The sequence below is a fragment of the Pseudopodoces humilis genome, chromosome 5 (assembly GCF_049639895.1).
Source record: "Pseudopodoces humilis isolate 2021_Gansu_Grassland_sample_001 chromosome 5, ASM4963989v1, whole genome shotgun sequence".
In the NCBI taxonomy this organism is placed as follows: Eukaryota; Metazoa; Chordata; class Aves; order Passeriformes; family Paridae; genus Pseudopodoces; species Pseudopodoces humilis.
In genome coordinates, this window is record NC_142204.1 from 8,142,777 (window position 1) to 8,167,509 (window position 24,733).

Consider the following 24,733-nt stretch of genomic DNA (forward strand, 5'->3'; position numbering starts at 1 on the left):
AACACAAATAAAAACTACCACTCTTAGATGGTTCTTAAAGTAAACATCTAAACTGACAATTAAATTGTTCCTGATACGGTAAATAGGCATTTCCCTATTGTGAAAAAAGATAGTTTTACCCTTCCTTTACACAGTAAGACAAGTCCTTTGAATATCTCGCTTTTGGTGACAAAAACGACTCACTTGTGATGAAATTATTAAAACACACTTCACAGCGCTCTGGGATCTGGGAGGTTTCAGTCCAGTCTCGGACTTTACAGTCCTTCCTGAGCAGATTATTCCCATGTGGAAGCATACATTCTTCTCTCTAGCTTCAGGCTGGATTTGGTACTGTGTTTCTCACATCTGGTAAAAAACTACCCTGCAAGCTTGACAAATGATAATGTAGCAGTGACTATTTGAAAATCAGATGGGGAATCCCGTAGGTCCTAGTTTTATTTAGGCTTGGCTTGCTGGCTCATTCCAGTGACCTCTGCTGAGATTTGGCATAGGATACTCATGGTTGCAACATACTTCTTTCCTCCTTTTTATTCAACCAATTTCTCCGAAGTTTCAACATGGCCACAACTTTGGTTGTATTTTCTTTTTCTCTCCTCTTTTTTGCTTTTTACCATGGGTAGAATAAAATGATTGATGGCCCAGAATTCAATGATTTATCTTTTATTCCTGCATCTTAGGAAAACTTAAGAATCTGAGTTTGGAAGTTCAAATGGACAAATATGTTTTCATTTCATTCCCCTTTGCAATTCATCTTTTCCAAAATTTACTATGTTTTAACTGTAGCACAAAGTCACCTTATAAAAATTTACATCCATCATGTTATACTAGCTGGCAGAAAAAAGAAAAATCTATTCACAATTTTTTTTCAAAACTTGAGCAGAATTATTATTAGGAAAGTCTTCCTCAGAAAACTTCCACACTTGAAAGTTTTTTCCCACTAGAGCAAAGAAAAAGATGTTACTGTCTAGAATATGATAGCATATCCCTAGCTCCAGCTCCTCCCAAATTTCCAGTGGAGGAGCTACATCTCCGTTGGTTTGGGTGAGTGTGTGGGTACACACCCCAAACCAGCCATCACTCACATACAGCTGTGAAAGGCCCACGATATTGGTGGAGCCTTCCCTGACCCAGAGCCACATCGGCAGCTGGGACACAGGAGTGGCTTGGCCACAGGTGAGCCCAGCCAGATGTGGTGTTTGGTTTCCCCAGGTGATGCCAGGTGGAGGCAAACCTGGACACGCATGACATGAGCAAGGGCCAGGCCTTGCTCCCACCTGCAGTGCATGGCACACCCCACAGAGCATTCCCACCAAGGATAGTAGGTGTGCTTCTCCTCAAAGTGTATTTAAAGTAGTTTGATCACTGTTCAAGTCTGGAGACATCAGAACCCTTTATTTTTGAGGCAGGTGTGCTCACCTCAGCTGGAGGGCAGATGAGCTCCAGTGGCAGGGGCCAGGCTGTGGCTGCCTTCCCAGCCTTCCCTCCACTTCTCCCGTCTAAGGCCTCTCCAAACTGATTTACGGCTCCCTCCGAGTGCCTGGGATGGATTTAGAGCGCCTTGTATTACACGGTGCCTTCGCTGTTATTCTTGCTGCACAGCACAGATTTATGATGTCTTTTAAACCAGGCAGCACATAAAGAAATATGATCTTAACAAAATATAGAAGGGACCAAAGGAGGTCAAAGTGTGGGAGCTGAACACTACATGGTGATCCAGGATTTCCTTTTATTTACTGCTCACACCTTTTCAGTCTCAAATGGATTTGGGCTGTCTCAGGCAGCCCTACCCCATGTAATCCTCTGGGGCCAGAGACTTTGCCATCAGCGGATGTCTTTCATTACAATTTAGCACATGTAGGAAATCCCAAAATGCCACTGGTGAATTACATGAATTTTAGACACAGGGTGCCAGGAAGACACACAGCATCAGGGTAGGCAGGAACCCCACATTCATCCAGGCAGGCTTTCTGTCTATTGACATCTCCTGCTGTGGCAGCAGCTGAGGGTTTTCCAGGTCAGTGGTGTCCTGCAGAGCTCCTCTGTTTTCAGTGCTGGAGGAGAATCATTTGTGAGAGTCCTTCATGGAGGCATGGAGCAAAAGCTGTGCTCAGTTCCATGGCTAGGACTGTGGGACAAGGAAAGTAATACTGTAAGCCATTCTACTTTATAGCTTTATTTACAGATACTCATCAATTATTCCTAAACTGTGGCACATAAGAAAAATAGAGGCCTTGCACTTAGCCTGCAGATGGATAATGTGAGATCTGCAGCAGGTGCAAGGTGTCTTGAGCACAAGGGCAGAGCTGCAGGGAGTCACCTGCAGGACCATGGTCTGCCTTAAACACTGCCTCAAACTGCAAAGTGAAGCAGCTGGCAAGGGGGAGGGAAGCTGTAATTACAGCCAACAACTGACTCCTCAGCCAATGATTACAACTGAGAGCCTGCTCTTGAGCCAGAAGCAAAGAACGTAAGTCTTTTCCCTCTTGGGTGAGGGCTGTAATCCCCTACAGCTATAGTATCATTCTCTACATTAATAAAATAAGGTCCGGTGTGCTCCCTTTCATTAAGATTTATTATCATTATTTCTCCATCTGAGGGAAGGAATTTATCTCTCTTCTTGCCTAGGGCTGTAGCGAGGTTCCCATGGTGTGGGGGTTTTGTTGGGTTTATTCGGAGGGGATGCTTGTGGTTCACCTGCTGTTCTAAGCTTCCAGAGCAACATCCTCTCCAGTTCTCCAGCTGCTTGCTGCTCACATTGTAAGCCCTTTCTAGAGCAAACTGGTCCTCAGCTGTTCTTTGGGAACTTCACAGACCACAAGTCCACATCTGAAGCACCTGGTTTTTTAGAAGCCTGGACTCTTGTGAGATGTAAGGCAGACATCAGCACTGACAGTCACCACAAAACTGCCTCCTCTCAACCAATTTCACAGGTGAAAACATTTATAAAATATTTAAATATTAAAATTTAAATTTAAAGTATTTTAAATGAAAACCTTTATAAAATAAGCAGCACCCTTTTAGTTTTCAACACAGGATATGGTTATGGTTAAAACAAACTAGTTGCTGGAAATAATTTGCAGGAGATTTGGTGCTTTGTCAGCCACCCATTGCTGTTGTCATTTCTTTGCCAGGTGCAGTTCCTCAGAGCCTGGGCTTTGCCTGAGAAGTTCTCAGCTATGTGTGTTCTCCTGATTCCAGGTCTCCTCCAAAGTGGCATCCCACAAAGGGTGAGTGATGTCACTTTGCCAAAAGGGGAGATGTGGTCCCACTGATCTTGGGATCCCCGTGTTCCCCAGCTCTCTATATTTGAACTGATTATTGAATTTCTCATGCTTATATCATCACAGTATGTGCTGTTTATCATGACGTCAAAACCAATACCCCTTGGAAACACTAACACTACTGCACATGGTTAAGTGCAATATCTAAATCAGTCAGTTCTTGTGTGTTTTCAATAAGCTGTATCATTGATAATTTGACATATGGCAAGACCTGGTACAATATGAACATGCTGCCTCCTTTTTTCCTCACTGTAGTTTTGATGACTCCCCTCACCAATCCCTTGAGCTGGGGGGGCCAAAAGTGGGCATTAAATTACAGGTTTATCCTAACAAGTCCTGAGTAGCTGCGGCCTGACAAATATGTTCATGCAGATATTTGAATAAAAGGATTTAAAAAATCTAAAATTCAGCTTCAATATACAGAATGAATATATTTTTGCCTATGTTTTTGCCAAGTGGTTATCCTCAGCTTATTCTTTCATTATTGATGATGCAGAAAAGGTGAGGAGAAACAACTGGATCCTGTCTTGTGCATTAAGAGACCTTGGGAAGAGCACGTTCAAACCGAACAGAATGTTTTTCCCCAGGCTGTTACAATAAATCAGTGGAGATGGTTTCTGTGGAAGGCACTGCACTGCCCTTGGCACCTCAACAAGCCATGAGAGGTGGATATGGATGAGCACAGTGTATGAAGCATTCCTGTTTCAGCTAATGGGGGATCCTGGGAAGGGCACAGCCTAATTTTTGGAAGGAATTTTTCGGTTGTGTTTAAAAGCTGTTCAATGGCTTTTTTTTTTTTTTTTTTTTAACTTTTTTAAATGTCATGAGCACTGGCTTGAAGGAGTTTTGGTATGAAGCTGTCACACTGCTACACTTGCTGTCCTTTAGCTGATTTTGTCTTTGGTGTTTTTTCTTCACAGGGGTGACTTGGATTGAGAAGTGAAGTGGGGAATAATCTCAGTCTGTCTGTCTGTGTCTCTGTGTGTGTGTCCATCCCACTTTGGCCAGGGACGAGCTTCCAGCTGAAAGCAGCCTGAGTTGACAGCAGACTTTGCTATGGGTAATCACATGGTTTGCTAATTAGTAATTTTTGCATTTTTTTTTCCTACCAAGTGTGTCACCAAGGTTTCCTCTTCCTTGGTGACACATTTGGCTCATGCAAGAGCCATGAAAAGGTTCCTCAGATGCTACTTCTCCTGTCAGGAGCCTCCTACCTCTGCACTCGATCTGTGTAGCCAATTATAACCATTCCAGTCGGCCACAAAACCCGTATTTTATGATAGAGTGAAAATATGAAGTCACAGCCTAAACTATGTTGCACTTCTTGCTGGGCCATGTAATGTGTATTTAAATGAAGAAAGGTGAAAACTGCACCAGCATAGAAATTTGTCTGTAGAACATGGATTATCTTGTGTGCTTCTCTACCAAGGCTTCAGCAAACTTAAGGGCACTGTGGTGGTTTCACACTGATTGATATTTGGGGAAAGAAGTAAGAAACACCCATGGAAGTGATTTCTTTGAGGGAAGCTGCTGGGAGCTTCCTCTGTGCCTAGGACGGGCCAATGGCTGGCTGGTTCTGAGAACTGACAACATTTTGAACCATTTAAAAATTAGGTCCACTTCTGTGAATTCCACATTTTAAAAACCACAAACCCGGGTGCGTCCTGGGGGAGGCCGGGCCGGACTCCAGCGGCTCCCGGGTGGGGATGAAGGCTGTGGGGCCCTGGCCCCAGGCTGGGCCGGGCCACGGCTGCTGACATTTCACCGACACCAAACCCCTGCTCCAGGCCACGGCTGCTGACATCTCACCGACACCAAACCCCTGCCCCCGGCCCGCACAGACTGCTCCAGGCCCCGCCAGAACTACCCGCCCCTCCAGCGGCTGCCGGGCCGAGGGAGGCACCAGCGCGGGCTGAAATCCAACACCGTGACTGCTGCGGCCACTGGGCGAGATGCTAACCCTTTCACTACACAGATGAGACCTGCAGGCCTTGTTCCTCTCTCCAGGGAGAGAAAAGGAGTGACGACACGTAGGAAGACAACATGAAGACACCAAGGTCAGTTAAGAAGGAGTCAAGCCTCAGGTGGAAGAAGGATGGGGAGATGCTGAATGGGGCTGAAATATTCTTTTGGTAGGGCCATGGAGATGGACAGTGATATACTAAAAGATCTCCTTTAATTCGTGAGAGAGTATGGGGAGATGAAATATTCAAACTGTAGATGTGAGCAGAGGCATCCATTGATGAAGCCAAGCAGATGTTGGAGTAGCTGTGGTCCCATGAGAAGCTTGAACAGAGAGGGAGATGAGGGTGATGAAGACCCTTTGCCCCCAGGGAGAGAAGAAGACCTCTGTTCCCAGAGATGATCACAGAGACAGGTGAAGAGAACCTTTGCCTTTGAGCAGCTCATCCTTAAAATAATACCCCATGAGTTCATGGCCCATGGACACATCTCTAGGAGGGCTGTGAAAATGGGAGGAATGTCACGATGCAGAACTTTTTGCCCAGGCAGCGGCTATTCATGGAAATGAAAAGCCATGAGAGAACTGTTTCTTGTGGAGAAGTCTCCAAGGTGTGACAAGAGAAAACTCCCCTCCCTACAAGAAGTGATGAAAGACTATTGTATAGTTGGTACTGCTGTAACATCCCAGGTTTTGTCTCTTCATGGTCAATTGGGAAAAGAAAGAGTTGGGTAGGGGTAGGAAAGATGGTCTGGAAGTTTTATTCTGATGCTTACTATTCTTGTAGTCCTGTTAATAAAGTTTCTTTATCCCTTTTAAGTTTTAAGCCTGTTTTGCCCTTCTCCTAATCCATATCTCACAGCAAGAATTGAGTAAGCGCCCTGGTGATTTTAGCCAGCGCTAAAACCCACCACAGGCACAGAAATGAACTTTTGTGCCTAGCAGCGCCAGGAGATGTTGTAAAAACAGTCAGAGAGAGAATGACTGAGGGGACTGAGCATTTTAAACTTGCTCTGGCTTTATGCCTCACGCTTTCAGGAGAACATAGCCTCTTCTTTCCTATGCATCCAAAGACAGACCATAGTGATAAAGGAATAACAGAAATTTCTGATCAGCTCTAAGCTTTGAAAATGCTCCTTCTTCTATTGGTGACACATCTAGGTCCAAAAAACTCCTAACCATTCTTGTAGTTTTCTACTTCATAGCTACAAGCAGAAATCAATACTGAAGGTCTGTAAACAGTGCTCTGGCTGTGTAGTGTCCTTCATCTCAGCTGTGGGCTGTAGAAAACCTCAATTCCCTGGCTGCAATAAATGCTTCAGGCTTCAGGGCCAAGCAAAAAGTTTAACTAAAAACAGATAGATAGATAGATAGATAGATAGATAGATAGATAGATAGATATCTGCTGATGCAATCTCTCACTCTGAAATTTCACTCTGAAATATGGAGACCTCTTCTGGGGGATGATTTAGATTTCAGTCTCACTGTCAGTGTCCAGTGAGTGCCTTGCACATTCTATGTAAAGATTTTCTGAAAACCAAAGGCATTGGTCTCCCATTGCTTTGCATGCCTGATGTTACCAGCTCATGAGTTGTTTGCCTCATCTGAGAGACTCAGCAACGCTTTCTGTGCTCTGAGTAGCCAGGCATCACTGGAATTTTAGGAGGGACTATGTTTGGCAGTTCATGGCTATGGCAGTGATGGTGCAGTGGATGATATTTTGGCTTTCAGGAGGCTTGGTGACTTTGAGGAAATGTCTTGCTGATGCTTTAGCACTAGAGAAGATCTGCTCTTCTAGAAACATTTAATGAAATGCAGCTTTTTGTTGATTTGTGATTTAAGTCTCTCCTAACACTGCTATCTGCTGCTACCTGAACTTGCCTCTTCTTCCTTAAATAAGATTATCCAGGGCATTGTCAAGCAAAATCTTTAATATTTCCACCTCTTCTCTGGAAAGCCTATTGCTCAATTATTTTCTGGTTGAAGAATTTTTTTTTCCTATATCCAGAAGGAATTTCCCCTAAACTGTCTTGTGCTCACAGGACCTCCTGTCCTGGCACCAGGAATCCTTTGGAAAAGAGAGTCTCCATCTCCTCTAGAACCATCTTCTTTAGGTGTTGAGACACTGACTAGACCCATCCTGGGCCTGAACAAACCCACTTCCTTTAGTCTTTCTTCGTGTCATGTTCTCCAATGGGCTCTCTCCAGTTCTTTGGTGTCTTCCAATGTCTTTCATTTTCTTGAGCTGGGGGACAAAGATGGGCACTAAATTCCAGGTTCATCCTGACAAGTCCTGAGTAGCTGTGGCCTGATCAATATGTTCATGCAGATACTGGAATAAAAGGATAAAAAAATCTAAAATTCAGCTTCAATATACAGAATTAATTTCTTTCCGTATCAAAGCAAGTTCAGAAACAGAGATTAACTCTCTCCTATTTATGCAAAGGATGAGACCTCAAAAAAAAAAAAAAAGAGAGTAAAGTAGTGAGAAATGAGTTCAAATTGTAGAAGAAATCTCAATATTCAAAGCATAGTAAAATTCTGTAAAAGACAAAATTTAATGGACATTCTGAAGAGAAAATTATACCTCTCCTTACATTCCTTCTGATTGAATGATCAGTGTACTCTGATTGAATGAGTCAGTGTACTAAAGTATTTATTAATTTATCTATTTTAAGTTTGCATTACCTAATGTACAGGAGTTCCTCGAGGCAGAGTGAGGCCTGGATATTCACTAATGAGCTGGTGTTTGTAATTAATGCCCTGAATGTTGAACTGTGTCCAGCCTCATCCTAAAGCAAATTTTTAATGGGCTAAAGGTTCTGACAGCCAAGCTAAGAATGAAATCCTTATGATGCTACTTGTCCATTCTCTCCTAAAGGAGAAGGGAATCCTGAAGATATAAAATTAGAAGCAGGAGGAAGGGAGGACACAGGGAATTATTCAACAGGTGATAGAAATTCAACTGAGATTGCATATGTGCAACATGATCAGGTTGGAAAAATAATTAGTTGAGCTGGGAGCAAAATGTACCTCTAGCAGAAGCAGTTGGCTTAGTCAGGAGATAGAAATCTGATGCTGGAGAGAGTCTGAAGCTGAGCCTGATCAATCTGATTTGAGTTTTTCAAAATACAAATTCTTCCTGCTTAGCGGGACATCTTCTAGTGAACAGTGTATACATTGGCTTAAAATAACTCGACTTGGTCTTCAGAGTGAGTTTGTCTCAAGCAGTATCTGAAATCTTGAGAGTGTGAGATTCTGCAAACCAAGCAGAAGGATCTCCTGCAATTCAATATTCAGCAGCTGTCAAAGCTTTTCAGTTCCTCGTGTGAAAGAGGCAGTTACAGAAAATGGGAGAAGAGGTTTCAGGAACACAGTTACTTACTTGACAATGTAAACATCCACAGGAGATGGAGGTACAGGGGAACTGGCAGGGAGGGCTTCGGAGTGACATGAGGAAGCTGCTCAGAAGATCATGTTTCAGCACTGCCAGGACTGTCAGTATGTCTGTTAAAGATGGCAAGAAGGAAAAATTAAATACTAGACTAATATAACACATCAGGCTGAAATAAATTAGATCTGAAGGGAAGCTGGAGAATGATCAGGCTGGGGCATCCATGACCACAGCAGGAATGAGTGGATGGATGTGGAAGTGTTATATCTACAGATGAATCCCAAATACAAAACAAGCGCTTCTGCTTCCAGACATTGGGAATCTGGGGTAGAGCTTCAGTCAGACTTGTCTGGGAATCTGGGAGATGCACGTGAAGCTCCCTGGAAATAGGTAGAGACTGAGGCATCTAAAATATGAAAAAATTCTGTTTAAGTCCCTAAAGAAGCAGTATAAATTGTAAAGAACAGCATTGAAAATTTAGCTGTGACTTACAAACCCCTGGTATGATTCTGACTTAACATCTTCCTTCCTCCCTTCTTACTTATTTAACAAGTTTTCCATGCACCATACTGCCTTTATACAAAGTTTCAATTCTTTTGCAGCAAGAGTTACTGGCTTAATATAAAGCTACTCTTTGAAAGAAGTTACTTTCCCTTTCAGCACTTCTAAATATTTCTGTTTTGACTTCGTGCTCCTTTCCCCCCAAAATCTGAGTTACAAAACTACTTCCTTCAGTCCCCAGTGGAGGCTTATTTGTATTGGCTTTGATGTGAGCAGTTTAGCTGCTTGGCTTAATTTTAACCTTTCAGGGGAAGGGTTTATTCCAAATTAATTACACAGCATGAAATCTTGAAAGGCACAGTGAGATTCTCATGGAAAAAATGCATAACAGGTCTGGTAGGGGAAAAATGTTACAGAACTGATGTTCTCCTTGTCTAAAAAAGGAAAATACAGGTGATATCTTTGTCAGTCTCCCCACTGGAAGTAATAGGCAAGATTTTAAAAGCTGATAAACTGGTGCAGCTGAAGAAACTGAACTCTGACAGTCACACAAAAATCAAAAAGACCAAAATAGTCTTAAATAAGAGCCAGATTCTTTCTAAAAATATTAACATTAACATCAGGTGGCTTCCCAAAAAGTAATTACAGGTGATACAGACTTCAGGAGATAAAACCTCTGGGGCAGCTACAGTGTCTGGACAAATTAAGAAGCCCAGCTGTAATGTTCAGAAATATGAGATGGATAGGTAAATCCACTGGTTTGGCTGGCCAGTGATCAGAAATGTTCTAAGCAGCAAGGAAGTACAAAAGAACTCAACTGCTTTGGCTCATACCGACAGAGAGAAACTGCAGCAGCAAGAAACTTGCAAAAGGAAATTAAAAGCTGTCAGGATTCCTTAATGTGGAAACACAGATCCATCCAGTATTTCAAATTTTCTTTTACTTTGGATACAGATGTCAATGTTTATAGACTCCAAAATTACTGCCATGAGAAAGAATGGAAGGCCATTACTATAAAACTATAAATTTTCTGGGGTCACAGCATCAGTTGGGACTGAAGAATGATCTTGCTTTTCTTGCTTTGGGAACAATAAACTACAGTACACCTCAAATATAAGGAGTTGCAGTGGAGATAGGAAAGATGGAAGCAACTGCTTTACATCAGAATTGCTAAAAAGGCAAATATTAGCTGTAGAGGAAAATGTCTTATTTCAGCATATAAGCAAAAGCCTCCCTTAAAGTTATAATCCCTGCCTTGCTACCAGCCAGATGTTCTCCATAAAGGAAAATTCACCAACTCTTCGAGTATTACAGGTATATGAAAAGCCACTAATTTTATACCAGCTAATTAATTCAAAATTATCCCACAAAGTCACTAATTTAACTCATCAATGCCCTAAGATGGCTGGGATGAGTAGGAGTACGAGATAAAACCCAGAAAGGATGGAAACATTGAGCTCCTGTGCTTGCAAAACCCAGCCCCAACCCACCAGGTGGTGGCAGGAGAAGCTTCTGGGGTTGTTCACCACATACAGTGATTTTACTCTCCCTTTTACAGTGCAGACCAACAGATGATGATGTTTTAGGTTTCACTGGAGGCAATTATGGAGAGAAATCACATTGGGCCTGAATATAACAATGAAAAACAGCACAATATCTCCATGGGTCACAAGAATACATGGAAGAAAGTACAGTTTATTGAAGTGCAATAACATGTCAGCTTTTTCTGGGAAGAATGCAAAGATATGTAAAATGCAAACAATAAGAGCAGTATAATTAACTTGCTTAATAGACAACATAAAGCCACAGAAGACAAGCAACCCAGAAAGGCTGATTTAGTGCAAGGAGGGAAACTTGACAGCCTGTGCAGGAAGAAGGGGTCTCTCAAATTGTGGTGGGGTTTTTTGTGAACAGCTGTACAAGGAGGAGGTTTTCAGAAGTGGCTGAATCAAAACATTTGGAAATTTGTCTGTGAGGGGATGCCTCTTTGGCCTGAGTGCACAAGGGAAAACCCGTGATGTGGGCACCTGTTAGGGTTGGTAAAAACTTGACTGAAGATGGTGGAGAGTAAAGTATTACCCACATTGCCCCCGATAAGTTTTATGTAAATGTTGCCAGAAAGTTCTATCGTTTCTTTGTTATCATTGGGTAAGAGTTGGTGCATTATTTTATATATTCCTAATCCCCAGTTTTTATTTATCCCTTCCCCTCGGACTCCACCCCTACCTCAGTTTACATAAATTACTGTAACCCCCTGGCCCTTGCACTTTGTGTGCATTCCTATATGCTATAGGAATTATATATTCCTATATTATGTGTTATGTGTTTGTTATTTTGCTTATTAAAGATCTTTTCTTTCTGGGTCACACAATTGTGCCAATCCCTCTTTATTTTCACCACCCTCTGCCCTGAAGTCAGGGGACCAAAAGGTTTGTTGCAGCCACCCTCACTGCAACAGGCACCTGGCTCAAGGGCTGCCTCCCCTGATTCCACATAGTGTTTTGAGATTTGAGTGGGATGTCATCATTGCCGTGTCTTTCAGTGGCACACGTGTGCTCTACACACCCTGCGGGGTTTGGGGCTGCTGGTGACAGGAAACTCGAACACCTCTGGACTCACACCGCCTCTTTGTACACCCCAAAAAAACCCCAAATACTCCTGCAGCTGCAAAGATTGCTCAGTGTAACCTTGCCAGGAATGCACAAGGCACATCCTCATAGACTTAAACTCGCACTCCAACCAGTATAAATATTTGTTAATCTAGGGTCCTGCCAGAGCTGTGTAACAGCTTTACCTGTGATTCTTATGAGGCAGCGCTGCAGTTGCATCTGCAGTAACATCTGAACCCCTCGTTTTCCTGGAACATCTGTTTTCAGCTGGAGAGGAGGGCAGGAGAAGAACACTTACTGACATAACTGTGCAGCTAAAACATACTTCTGGTTCTGAATGTCAGAGAAATGACAGTCCTCTGCCAGACCATGGCCTCTGGACCATGGGAAATGAGCTTTATCACATGCAGCAATCAGCTACAAATTAACAGAGGAAAGAATACTTTTTGTCCTGTGAACCACATTAGCCACAGAACTATGCCATTATTTCTTTCTTCAACTGCTTTTCTGGTTCAGCTCCAGTTCAGCTCTGCCTCAGCAGAATCTCAGCCAGGCTGAATATGAATTTCAGCTGAACCAGAATCTCTGCTGGTTCAATGTTCCTTTCTTGTTGTGATACACAAATTAACTAAGAACCAGAATGTAATTAAGATTCATGAGGACAAGGATTGCTTTTTTATAATAATAATATAATCGTAATTGTATGGTTATATACCTAATGATTAATAATACAACTAATAGTTGTATCTGTTCCAGCTTCTAAGTATTCCTGTCTATAGCAGCCAAGAATGGGGGATGAGCCGAACATGTATTCTATGTCAGCAAGTTACAACATCAGAAAGAAAGTAAACAACCCCTGCAAGCACCTCCTACAAATCTAGGAAATGGATATTACCCATACCAGAGTCCTGTGTAGAGAGAAATGAGTAGACATGATCAAAGTTGGGTGTTTTAAAGCCAAAATGCTACAATCTGACTAAAACTCTGTGACTCAAATCTTCCTCTACCAAGGACAGGATTCATTTTGAAAATCTAACATGAGCTGAACCAAATTCAATTTACAAAAAGTGAATTTAGTTTTTCAGCCACCGTCCTGTCATACCAATAAAACTAGGAACGAATTACCAATTACTAAAACACATAATGAAGTATCTTTTGAACAGTAAGAGGTCAGCTTATGTTTTCCCAAGGATCATTATACAACTTTACAGCACCAGACTATATATGATTTGAACACTGTATTTCTAAATGAAATCATTTTGGAGTTCTCACATTTTATGTGGCAGGTTTTTCTGCAAGAGAAAGTAAACTGTAATGCTGATTTCCTCTGAGCGTTCTCAGTTTTCCATATACACACACCTGTACATATATACACAGTGTAGTGTTAGTTCTTGGTACGTTAATGAAATGCCTAAGTCGTTAATGAAGTGCCTAAGCCTATTTTAGTGAATTTGGCCACCAAGTCTACAATGGAGAATCTCTTCCCTGTAACTTTTCTTGGCATTTAACACTACCTGCAAGGTTAGTGAATAAATTCTGACAAAATCCTATGGTGCAAAGGTAGGTATTGTTACTACTGCTATTAATGTACAAGACAAAAGGAATTTGCTTCGGTCAACTTGCACTACAGGAATTACAGCACAGAGACTTGGGCCCTCATTCTCCCCCTCTCCCCCATCCTTTGGACCTTGAAAGCTTTCTGAATGTGGTGATTTAGCAAAGGTTGTGATTCTGTATTGTCGTCTGACTTCTGGGTCACCTGTGCCTGGACACAGCCGGCATGTGGCTGGATGAGAACCAGGCAGCCAACAGTGCAACACTGTTCCTGGTGTAAATCCTCAGGGAGAGCATCACTGCTCCTTGGGGAAGATGGCAGAGTATTTTGGACTTGGGTAAATTACAGCCATGAACTTTGCATGTGCCAACTAAAACAGCACAAAAATATAAAATTCCCCCCCATGCCCAGCAGTGGTAAGGCTTTCACCAGAGTGAGCACAGCCATCCGACTATAAATAGCAACTTCCCTAAAATTAGATGGAACTGGCAGGCTCTGGGCCATGAATGGGAGCACTGTTAATATGCTCATCAGGTACTGGAAGGGCTCCAAATCTAACAAGGCCTGCTACAGCACAAACGTTCTGTGCCTGGAAAAATGAGCAGGAACGGCTGAATGAATGGGGCCAGGGATGTTTTCCTAACTGGATAATAATGTCACAGACTGCATGATGATGCTGGTTACATTTAAAGGAGTACTGCAAGTAGGGATATCTCTCAATATTTCTTACTGCTTTGCTTATGCTAACAGAAAATGCTGTTAAACCTAATGAATAAAGAAAGGTGGGAAACCATTTAGGGGGAAATTAATACCAAGATACTCAGTAAAGTTAAGCCAAGCTAGGTAACAGTGTAAATTTTAGTAATTGCTTTTGGCTGTTTTAATTCAGAAATGGCTAGAGCTTCTCTGCACTCCTTCATGGTGATTTTCTGAATAGTTAATAAAAATATGAGTCAATGGTACACCAGGTACTTGGTGCTAATTGGCTGTTCCCCTGTTATGGAAAACATCAAAAGTGCTGTTTGGCTTTATGCAGTTCAAAACAGACCCCATAGCATAGAAAGTGCCATTGTGGTCCTAAAATGGGAGAGAAACTTCAACAGCACATATGATGCATGCTGACCTTTTCTCTAGCGTAGCACCATTGAAATCCAATCACTTCTGCACCTGCTGTCAATCAGCCCACACTTCCATATATAGCCTTTTTTTCTCCCTAAAAAAATTAAGTTACCTCATACAAAGGCACCTGGAAGGCACATTGCATTTCCACAAGGGAAGTCAGAGCACAGCAGCTGATGAATTGTGAATTTACACTGAGCTTATTGTACAGTGTCTCTCCCATGCTGATAAACCATTAGTTCACTTCAGTTTAATTCATTTTCAGTGTGAATTAAGTTAAGGCAATTATGGCCAGCTGACTCCTAAATGAGTGTCCATAGAGAAATTATATATGCTCAAGTTATATTCACTTTAAATTCACATAATTTTTTGTTAATTCACATTGGCATCTTGTGCAGGACAAGCCATTGGGTATCTTGGGCTTGTGCCAGAGCACCTTGAAGGTAAGGAAGGAGATTTTGAACTAGTCTCGACAGAAAGCAGAACATCAGATTCTCAGAGGCTACTAGATGAAAAATATAGCAAAATATTTTATTATTAAATAGAAAACACATAAATGACTCAAACATAATAAGATTTTTGGATATAACTATGATAATTTGATGTTTTTTATGAGAAACATTAAAATTAAAAAACATAGTACTGTTTCTATGCCCTTCCCAAGTCAGCACTTGTGGGCCATAAGGAAACTCCCTATTTACCCCACCATGCCCCAGTTAATGTGATCATTTAAATGAGCTAAAGTATTTGCCCAGCTTTTTTTTTTTTCTGAAATCATCTCTTCATATGGCTGTATCAACTTGTTTATAATGTACAGAATTCTTTGAGTCATACGTAGCTTCATTTTCACTTTGGCTTCAGGAAATAAGCGTGAGTTACTCTAACTCCAGCTGGAAAATAATGACACCGTTGCTCCAGTCCTTCTGCAGCTTGGCCACTGTCACAGTAACAGACTATATTGGTGGTCTGAAGGCCTCACACAGCTGTAATGAAAAGTAGGTTTAACCACAGCTTCCAGACAATGGTTTTTTTTGCTTAGTAGAAATTTTGTGTAAACCAGCACTTTGAAATTTAATCCTACAGGGGTTAAAAACAAGACTGTTTTTCTTCCATGAGGGGATTTAATATTTGGGTTAACCACTTGATTAGCAAGGCTGTGACCTTTGTTTATGGAAGAGCTGCTGTATTTTTAGCCCAGTGGGAAGGAAGGCTTTGATGTCCAGAGTGATGATAGTGAAGTATGTATTTTCACTGGGGAAATGTTGTTTCAGTGAGGAGCAAGAATGAAGTCTAATGAGGACTCAAATGGGCTTCTCGAATAATTGCGTGTGCATGGGGAGGAAACAACCAAAGTGACAAACTTACCAAAAGCTTTCTAGGAAGATATAAAATCTGTTAGGACATTGCTGTAATTCTTTTGGAAGAATGTACACACACTTTTTAAACATAGTAATAAGCATGAAGAAAAGTTTCAGAAAGATAAATACCCTGGATTCTGAACTGAGATTTCAGTAGAAAAGATAAACAAAAACTGACAAAGCAACTATTGGAAGTTCAAGCTCCACCGTTCCAATTTACTCCATAACCCCTTTTCTCCTCACATTTCCAGCTCCCTCCCTTCCCACCGAGCACGGACAGCTGCCGCTAGAGGTCAGGTGTTTATCGCTCTCCTTACTGCCATCGATCACCTCTCGTTCTGCTCGGTTTGAAAGAAAGCTGCCTGAAGACAAAATTAGAAATCAGAGCAAGGATGAACTGCGAATTTACACCACGTTTATGTGTTCTTCACAAATCAGAACATTTAAAATCTAGTTACGATTTCGTGTGAAAAATCTGCAATACAAAGATGGGATTTCCCAACAGGCAAAGAAAGCATTCATTGATTCAGGTGCTGCCCCAAAACCAAGAGAGAAGCTATTCATCAGTAATGGTGAAAAAATAATGGTTGGGTACAGTACATGTAGGCTTGGAATGGTATAGGGCAGGTTTTGCTGTAATTTTTACCAGTAATGATTGTTCTCCTCACACAATTAGTGTTTTCCTGACCAGTTTTTTTGGTCTCTGTGAGTGCCAGCTGGACAGGCAGCACGAGCACAGGGGAAAATCAGCTACTTTGCCCCAAAATGAGGAATGCTGGAAGATTTTCAGTCTAGACTGGAAACAAAGGACATGGAGCTAAAGGAAATGGGGGAGACAACATGGCCAGCTGAAGTTCCCACCACACAAAATGCTTGGGAAATCAGGTTTTGCTTGTTTCCTGGCACACACGCAATGTGTGTATGGGTAGGAATAGTTCTATTAATATTTCCAACTTGTTCTCAAGCTCTTTAGTAACTACACAGGCAATATTGCTGCCTTGTGTAAAAATACAAATGGAAAATTTTATTTTACAAAAAGATTCACTGGTTGGGTCTTTCCCAGTGAATGCAATGAATCGTCATGCAAACTAACATAAGTAGAGCAATCCTTCCAGGTCCAAATGTAGGCCCATAAATACTTATGTGTTTTATGGAGGGTCATGATGATTTTCTGAGCAAGAGCCTAGGAAAAAACAAGAATTTAATTGCTTAAAATGAGATGTTATGTAAATTAACTAAGCCAGCACAGGGCAGTGACATCAGAGAACTCCACTTAAGCTATTGCCTCCCAACTCCACATCTCCATAGAGAGATGCATTAAATGAGTTTATGGGGAAGGATCCACAGGCCAAAGGCATGTTAGCAAGGGTATTTAGCAAGCAGCAGCTACAGTCTCCTGAAAACACAGGTCCAGAAACTCCAGCTCATTCATGGTGCTTCTGAAAGGCCCAAACCCAGCTCAGCACAAGGAAGGAAACTTCCCCTTTATCCTTCTCTTCCACAAAGGTGTTCCCATTACATTCCCCTGTTCCACAGATCCGAGCAAGAGCAGGTATTTTGTTTTCTGTTGAAGAGATAAAAAACCATCTGCTATCCTTCCTTTGTTAAATAAAACAGTTGGGCTCAGTCTTCTGTCAGAAACCATTCAGTAGCAAAGAAAGAGCTCTAGGCTATGTGGATGCAGCCCTGATCAGCCCCAAGCATCACTGCCATTCCAGCACTTTAAACTCCTGGTTTTGTAAGCTTTTCACTTGAGAGAGACGTCTCCAAGAAAAACCTGGAGATCATCCAACTTCACTTTAAAATGTATTTCATCTGACATGCAGGATGTCTTGTGTAAACCACACTGAGATGATCTTCAAAGCTTGTTCTTTTCTTCACTGCTTCTTTCAGAGTGCAGCTAATTCTCTTACAGAGATTTCTGTGATGGCAACAACTATCATTAAATATGTCCCAGAGCACAGTCTTTTATTCATTGGCATCACTATGTTTTCAAAATATTTTCCATGTGTGTTTGAAATAACTAATTTGAGTTTGTTATTTAATCTGTACCTCCATGACAAATTGCAAGGGACCCTCAGTGCAAAGTCTTAGAACTGTGACAGGGTGAGAGGTGGTATAAAATTTCATCACTGAAAGACTCAAAGCACATCAATTCCAAACTTTTGGAGAGATTTAACTTTATCAACAACTGGACAAACAAAATAATCTAAGAGTAAAGAGCTTGAAGTACCAGTTATACACATTAGGAATATGGAAGGTACATTTATTTAGGTTTAGGAGGGTGGGCTTGGGGTTTTTTTTGGTAGTAGAAGTAAGTCTTTTTATCTTTGTTCAAAGGGTAAGTGGCTACTGTTCTAAGCAGCAATATGGAAAAGGGCGTGAGTTGTTTTGTCTCAGGTGTTTTCTGTTCTCTCCACCTTTTTTTTACACAGTGCAAATCACTGGTACAGAAGTCCTCAGTTACTCAATGTCCATTTACTCCATGAAAATATTTTTGTTATGATAGAAACATTATTTTAGAGGATGGCACAATGGTTATTTTAAACCAGCTGCTGGTAATATGAAACTACTCCTAGAGTACTTTACAATGCTACTCTATGGTTTGCTAAAACTGGATTTAGGGTTTGTTCAGTGGCTTTGATGACTCCATTGCTCAGATCCTGCTATGCCTTGTGCTTTGTCTTCTCAGAAGAGGGACTACAGCTTTTCTTTTCAACCAGAAAAATCTAAACAGCAACTATTTAATTTTTAGGCTTAAATAGTTTCCAGGGGAGGATTCTTTGTTATTTGTAGAGACAAAGTTTTATAAGGATTAAAAAAAAATTAGTTTATGGGAAATCACTTATTTGTATTCTTGTAATGCCATAAGACAAGTGGAAAGAGAAATACTTTTAAATGAGAGAGGAATGGTTCTATCAAGCAAATGTGAAAATAAATTCAATAAGTAGGCATTCATCCTCATTTTGCAGAGAAGTCATGTATATACCTTGAGTGTTAAAAGGTCAATCTAAAAGATCACCTGTTATATCAAACTTCCGCTAATCTGAGGGCAAAATATGTGCACTCATGGTTGAAGCTGTCTTCTGCAGGGCTGAATTCTTACCAAATCTGATAACTACAGGGCCTGCACATTTCTGGGTGGAGCCCTGCAAGGTTTCTGTGCCTGCAAACAAATAGAAAGAGTAACTTTGTTAACACGAAGTGACTGCCCTCTGTAAAGCTAAACCACTGCAGGTGGTCATGAGTTCTTTCTTTTCTGAAAAACAGCGCTTTTAAATCCATTTAATGCTGGAAGAGTTAGCGTGCAGCAAGGTATTCTCTGCTGCTGCCTTAATCTGTCTGTATGTTTGGGCCCAGGTGTTTGGAGGCACATCAGTCAAAGGTGAATATATACAAGGAATACATGCATCCATCTACCCCCACAAAGGCACAATGTGACTGGTTTATGTGGTGTGCAGGAGAACTGACCACCTATCAGCTGCAGTCTTGCTGTTTTGACCACTTAAATTTTTGTAGTGCTACAAGAGGAAAGCAAGAATGCAATTTTTGCTATTTGTTACATTTTTTATAAAATAGCTTTCTGCCTGTGTCTCTCTTTACACCAGTGAATCTGGCAAGGCACAAATAACCACATTAATCTCTCACAGCAGCCCCCAAAATAGGTAAAACCTGCTCACAAGGTATCGGTAGACAGGGTACAGGGTACTGATAGAGACAAAAGGGTGGAAATGTCAATAGCCATCCTGCCTCCCGGCTCCACTCAAGAGTTCTTCACTGTCAAAAGAGTATAATTTGAAGGTGTCCATTTCTTTCCTCCTCAATGTCTCTGCACCTGCATCTGGTACATCTCAGCAGCCCATTATTTTACTTTTTTTAATACCAGCTTCCCACTCCTGAGCCTCAATCTGAACAGCACCCATAAAAATTGACAAAGGTGCCAAGTCCAGTGTGGCATTTGCAGAACAGAGATGCCACATCAGGCTTTCATTGTGACCTTTATTTCATGTGCATCCTCAGGCTCTCCCTGGGAATTTGCTGCTGCTGTAGCACAGGTCTCTCTGGGAGGAGCTGCCCCTTATTTTGTTGCAGAGCACTCTGCTCTCCATGAGGAACGAAAAATAACCGTGGTGGGTTCCAGTATGCACGGCATGAAGGATGTGGCTGCCAAGGACAAAGGCTTGATCCTCGTGTTCCACAAAAAGAATGGTTCAGTATACTTAGCACATTGCTCCAAGTCATTAATACAGGGAATAAAGGTGGGTTTTTTTTCCTGAGCCACATGAATGTTTTTTAAAAGTACAATTTTATTCTCTTGGAGCAGCAAAGCCTTAGAATTGAATAACCTAATTTCTACTAGTCCTATCATAACTTGTGTGAGGAATGGAAAAACAATATAAAATAGCAGCCTACTGTATCAGACATATTTGTTCAATAATCTTTTTGATATCCAGCAGCTTATCAGAAACCTCGTATCAGGTACAGACTGCACTGGGTACAACCTGCTGTTCTGGCTGAAGCAGTGTCCAGATCAGCTATCCAAATTCAGAAATCTTTCACATGTTGCAGGAAGTGTTAGGTATTTTAATATATTTTTATTTTCAACCTTTTCTTTTAATGTAGGGTTTATCCCTTCGCTCCAAAGTAACTCTACCTAGAGGCTATTTTGTGAAGAGCCTTTCTGGATTCAGGCCCACTGGAAACTATTTATCACTGTTTACAGGAGAGAAAAGCAGGGGCACCAGATTAGCAACCAAATCTAAAACTGACTTCAAAGTACATTCTCCGATAGCACAATACACATCTGTCAAATTTATGGACATAAGTGGATATCTGAGAAAAACATGAAATCATCATTAATCCAAAGACAGCCTGACTTTCATGAACCATGGGTACAAATAAAATGTGCATTCCATCCAGAAGAAAATGCTGAAGCCAGGTCTCACAGGTAGCTCAAATCTGACCAGATTAATCTAACATCTATTAGTAGTATTTCTAAATCAAAGCATCATTAGTGTAATATACAAACCAGATGTAAAGTTTTTATTTCTGGAGTGAAAAACCAACATAAGAGCTAGAGACAGTAAAAATAACAAAAAATGGTTGGTTGTTCCTCTTGGGCCCTCCAAGGAGTTACAGAGTTTAGGGAGAAAAAAAAAAATCAGCATTGCATTTTATTTTTAATCAGATATTCACTGGGCGTGGACTAAGAACATTTTGATACCAGTATTCCACTCTGATTTTTTTAATTTCTAGTTCACCTTTATTAATGTAATAAATCATATTTTTCTGCATCTAGTTCATGGGATTGATACTGGGGTAATGACTGACTTTAGTCTTTTTTGCTCTCTAAGAGCAAATGAAAGTTGCTAAAATGTCTTAGTATCTTTAGCTATATATGGGCAAACAGCACTTTACAAAACTGAAAGAAATGGTAAAATTTAGCCCCAAAGAACTGAATAATCAGGTAAACAGGAGCAAGAATTTAGTATAATTACGTTAAAGGTAGTCAGTGAAGAGTTGGCTAATTGGAAAAACAAAGTTTGCAAAAGAAATAGGGCTTGAAGGACTGATACAAAGAGAACAAGCAAGGATGGTGTGTGCTTGTGAAGAGGGACATTGACCCAATCAAGAGGTTTGAAGATTTTGGGGAAAAAAGAGGAACAAAACTAATACTGGTGCAATAGGAAACCAAACAACCCACCAGGGATTTCAACCACCCTTTGATCTGTTTTTCAGTATCTGAAGAAAGTAGATATGGCCTTTACCACCTTCTTCCAAGGTGTGGTTTAACAAACAAGTGAACTGATGTAACACCTTCCAGCTGCAAGGGGGAAGGTCTTTCTTCCTTCTGCCCACTCCCAGTGTCCTCTTCTCACCCTTGTGTCTGCTCTGGTGTTTCATGGCTCCCAGCTGAGGCAACACGAGTCCCTAACATACAGACTAGCCAGTCTTTTGGGTGGGCTGAAAAATGCCAAGAAGGTAAAATACGAGAGAAGGTAAATGGTGGAGCCTGTGCCTGAAAGAAGGGGTAGGAGGAGGGAATGTGGTTTTCCATTTTCAGCAGTGCTACACTGATATTACCCCAAAGATTCCTCTTCTGCCAGAACACCATGAAGTGCAGTTGTGTGACACCTCTGACACCCGGCTGTGAGGATTTCTTCCTGACTCATTTTCCAGTCTGAACACTAGCCTATGGCATAGCCCTTGATAAGAAAAAAAAAGGACACTTTTTCACTTTGTGTTGTAATTAGTTTTACTGGGTCAAAAAAAAAAAAAAAAAAAAAAAAAGAGGCTTGGGTTTGTATTTACTTAAAGCTAGTGCTGGAGCACAGTCATAGGTAATAGCTAATCTAACTGTAAAATCTGAGTGGAGAGACAGTTCTTGTAATTGCACTGCCGAGTAATTAGGTGATGTCAGCACACTCACACCCTCTGTTCGTCTAACCTCACTTACCCTGTGATAACATAACAGTGCCTTGTCTTCCCCATTTGCAGTGCCATGGGTACCTCACTCTGTGTGGGGCATCTGAGGCTTTCTGTGCGTGTCTGCGTGCTGTGACAAACCTGGTGCCATGTGGGACAGTGACAGGGCACTTTACCTTCTGCACAGCTCCAAAAGGCAAACTCCCAGAATGTAAACATGAATGAGATGTACAGGGCAGATATACTGACAAGATCTTTTTTCTTTCCAGATAAAATAGAAATAAATTTGAGGTATCCTGAGATACCAGGAATATTTGAAAATCCCAGCCTGGACATCAAACAAACATTTGTAATGCTGAACCCCATGATAAACAGCAAATATTTTGTATTCTCTAAGAAATATTTGCAGTGTTGCACACAGATGAATTAGGTAATCAGAGCAACTGCTGTCAGGTAGCAACTCAAGATGGGTGCAAAACTCTATTACATATGTCTAATTAACCACTCTTTTATGATGCTTCTCGTTCTTGGAGGATCCTGGAATGGCATCAGTGATCTCATGATCTGCCTGCCCATCACAGTGATCTGTCTGTGCTGTTGTCAGCATTTCCCACTGGCTTTGGAATTTTTGGGGTCTCCAACTAAGCCAGACAACCAGTCTGTGTGCACCCTGAGAGCAGAGAGCTGGCAGAAGACCAGCTTTGGTGTATTAGCTGCTCTACATTCAAACCTTTTGGATTTTGTCTGCCAGTTTCTAGAGCCAAATGTATCTCAAGACACAAACAGGAGGTAAAAAGGGAGAAAGGAAGAGAACTATATTAAGATATGCAAAAGATAGTAACAATTTTATTTTTTTTTAATGGGGGAAGACCTGTGAAATAATTCAGCTAAAAACTAAATGTTTGATAACACTAATACATAGAAAAGCAGACTTCAAAGGCTACTCCTTAGAGCAGTTCTTGTTCTTGCCTCTTTTAAACCACATATCCAGATTTTTCATCTGGCTCTTGATGCATTTGGAGTGAATAAAATTATACAAGAAAAGACAGTGTTTTCACTTTTTTTGTTTTTTAACAGGAAAGACATAAACTCAGGGATTATTATGAGAAAAAAAACTTGAAAATATGCAGAATATTGCAAGTATATAGCTTAGAAAACATGCTGGATTTTCATCTTGTTCTGAACACAATTTATACTTCTTGCAGGTTCAGCATCAAATTGTTAACACAAGGTCATGAGGTTTTCAGAAGCAAATGGAGCATTTCAGGGTCGGTTTCACTAAAGAGAGATGGGTCTTGCTGCACAAGGATTTGTCATGTGCAATTTTGTTTACTTGTGACTGTTTGCTAACCTCCAGCTTCAATGAGTCATGGTATTTTTACTACCATGCTGTCCATTCCATAGGCTTTAACACACTCCTCCACTTAATTATTAACAAAGTCCAAAGGTATCCACCCCTCTCCCACACAGATCTTCCAGCTAAACACAGCTTTGAAACCTCTTCTTATTTAAAATTGTTCTTTACGGTTTGGATAAATACAGTGTTAGCAGTTGATGCTTTCGTGTTGCTGCAATGACGTCCTTCCCCACTAAGGCTCCTGCTGCTGATTACATTCCTTATGTCCAAACAACTCGGACTTGCCCCCACTCCAACAGATATCCTCTGGCTTTGCTCCTCACGATCCAGCTGAAAATCACCTCCTTTCCCAGGATTCCCTATTGCCACTGAAAAAAGCCCTTCCCTCTATTTCCTTATCCCTCAGGCTCCCTGCCACAGTCACCTTTTCCATGTCCTTGGTCAGGCTGAACCAGGGCTTGATTCCAGGCTGATTTCCAGGGTAGTGCAGATGGCAGGAATTCAGCCAGTGTTCCTCCCAGATGTGAGGCACATGCCATGAATTAGATCATGAATTATTTTCATTTTCTGCTATTTTCTATTATTTATCAGTGGAACAGGTTCTCTGATCTGGTTCAGAGCACAGCCCTGCAAAGAGTTGGAATTGGGAAGATTGAGGAGTGGTGCAGCATGGCATGAAGACAAATAAGGTGGTACTGGATGTTGGGATGTTTCTGAGGCCACAGGATCAGAAAACTGTGGCCTTTGGGCTGCTGGCCTGGGATAAGCCCAAATTTCTAGTCAATAACAAGCTTGTTAATCTGTTTTATAACAATGTGTTTTCAAGTCTCATCTGACCTCCCTCTTCTATGTTTTTTAACATCTGGTTTACAAATTATTTTGTTAAACACTTTAAACAATTTTAGAAGTACAGTCTTGCTTAAAAAAAAAAACAACAAACCCTATCTAGGACTTAGTTATGAGCAGCTCCTATTCACACAGCAAAGCTGTGAAGCTGTGAAGCAAATCAGTGTGAAGAACAGTGAGAAGTACTTGAACAAGAACTGCACAGTCAACTTTTAAAGGAAAAACTGGTACCTACAAAGCATCAACCCCATTATATGGCCTTTGTTTTGTCTGACTTGTAGATGTGCAATGATTGAGCAGAGAGCCCTGAAATGAGCTGTGTTGTTC

At 41.2% G+C, this 24,733-nt stretch overlaps 2 long non-coding RNA genes across 5 annotated transcripts in view; one reads left to right on the forward strand and one right to left on the reverse strand.

Moving 5' to 3' along the window:
* Positions 1–642: 642 nt before the first annotated feature.
* The window catches only part of LOC148184259 (uncharacterized), a 29,993-nt gene continuing 5,902 nt past the window's right edge, over positions 643–24,733 (reverse strand). The window contains exons 2-3 of one of the 3 annotated variants that reach the window (XR_015772482.1): positions 8,627–8,748; positions 643–2,125 (exon numbers count right to left, since the gene is read on the reverse strand). This is a non-coding gene — a long non-coding RNA (uncharacterized LOC148184259). Of the gene's footprint in view, positions 2,126–7,009; positions 7,574–8,626; positions 11,286–24,733 lie in introns of those variants that run through there. The other 2 variants (XR_015772480.1, XR_015772481.1) reach the window with 2 other exon arrangements.
* Positions 2,113–6,581, forward strand: LOC148184260 (uncharacterized). 2 transcript variants are annotated; one of them, XR_015772478.1, is made up of 3 exons: positions 2,113–2,930; positions 3,132–3,967; positions 4,202–6,581. It is a non-coding gene; the product is annotated as an uncharacterized LOC148184260 (long non-coding RNA). The 2 variants fall into 2 exon arrangements; XR_015772479.1 differs by having other exon boundaries at positions 3,132–3,227.